Source organism: Bactrocera latifrons, unplaced genomic scaffold (assembly GCF_001853355.1).
Source record: "Bactrocera latifrons isolate USDA-ARS-PBARC rearing strain unplaced genomic scaffold, ASM185335v1 scaffold_686, whole genome shotgun sequence".
Classification (NCBI taxonomy): Eukaryota; Metazoa; Arthropoda; class Insecta; order Diptera; family Tephritidae; genus Bactrocera; species Bactrocera latifrons.
This window is the reverse complement of record NW_017537363.1, coordinates 39,140-41,029: the sequence shown is the minus strand read 5'-3', so window position 1 is coordinate 41,029 and position 1,890 is coordinate 39,140.

Sequence of the window (1,890 nt, the reverse complement as noted above, 5' to 3'; positions counted from 1 at the left end):
CCTATGTCCTTACCCTGGTTATAAAAATATAAAATATAAGTTAATAAGGAAAAGCATAATAACAAGTGGGAAAAAATCTACATAACAACATCGAACAGAGAATTAAGAGGAAAGAAAACCTATTAATAGTTATCATTGATCTCCATATTTTAAATTACAAGCAATGCAATTATTTAAGTGGACAAAGCGATAATTATTGTGGAGTTTCTTTTATTTTGTCAATGAAAATGGATAATCGAAAATATATACACGTTTTAGTTAGAAATGTTGTGGTTAAGAAAACAAATCTTATGGAGAAATTGCTAAGACCGTGAAACTAAGTCGTGCTACTGTACAAACGATCAATAGAAATTATAATAATATCAATAGTACCGAAAATAAGCCCGGAACTGGTAGACCTAAGAAACTTTCAAACCGCGAAGTTAGTAGTATTACTAAGTAGTCAACCAGGATCCAAAAACAAAAGTCCCCCAAAATTAGCGGAACACATCGAACAATGTTCCAATTTAACTGTTACCCCTCGAACAATAAGAAATGATCTACATGACAGTAGATTTTATAGCTTAGTAGCACGAAGAAAACCACTAATTTCAGCCAAGAATCGTAATCTTCGCCTTGAGTTTTCTAAAGCCCATCTAAAGAAGGAAATACACTTTCGGAAACGTGTTTTATTTACTGACGAAAGTAAGTATAATATTTTCGGAAGTGATGGACGTTCAAAAGGTTATACCCTCAGTTAAACGTGGTGGCGGTGGAGTTATGAGTGCCATTGCGTCGTCTGGAGTGGGTCGTTTGGTTTTTGTCGAGGATAATATGGAACTTTATTAATATAAAATCATATTGAAACAATATCTGAAGCCATCTGTTGATAACTTGGGTTTGTGAAATCAATGGATTTTCCAACAAGGTAACGACCCGAAGGATACTGCGTACGTTGTTCGAGACTGGCTTCTATACTATGCTCCAAGGCAGCTGAACTCACTACCCCAGTCACCAGATTTAAACCCAATAGAACACATTTCGGACGTTTTGAAAATATCAATACAAAAATTTGCCATTAGTAGCCGCGAAACATTAAAAACCGCCCTTATTCGTGCTTAGCCAAAATAACACCCAATATAACAGAGAATTTAATGGCATCAATACCTCTTCGTTTTCAAGGTGTCATTGATGCCCAAGGTGGACCGACCAAATACTAAAAGATAACATATTATCATTTTATTCATAATTTCCTTATACGAATACTAAGTTTTTGTGGCTGTATGTACACTTTTTTCCAAAGAATTTTTAATCTTGTTGCCATTGTTGGCTTTAATATGCAAGTGAGGTCCTTTCTTATTTTATAAATAAATTAACTTAAAAGTGCCATAAAACTCATGAATTAAGGAATAAATAATTTTTTCCTTAACAGTACGTACACAAATTTCGCGTCTATATACTTTTTATTTTTTGTACGTAAAACATACCATTGGGTGCAGGGCCCTATAATTAATTATAAAAAAATGTATGACTGATCAAGAAGGAATAATACAGATTATTGATAATGGTTATCAATTAACGCAGAAACGAGGTAAAAGGGCAGTTTGGAACGTGTTTGCTGAAATTAAAAAAAAAAATTATGGAAATACATTGGAAGGGTTTGTTTACTACCGAAAATGCATGCATTTATTGAAGTTTAATAGCAAGCAAACAAGTAATTTGATGTGTCACAAGTGCTTCGCTAACGCTTCTGAAGAGAAAGTGGTTATGAAAAATGTAAGCCAAGAAGACAAGGAATGCGCAATCAATGTCTGTTCACATTGGTTAATAGAAGATTGCCTCCCTTTTGTAGTTATGTTTAAATGCTTATGTAAGCACGGATTTCTGGACTGAGAATTATGTAAACACATT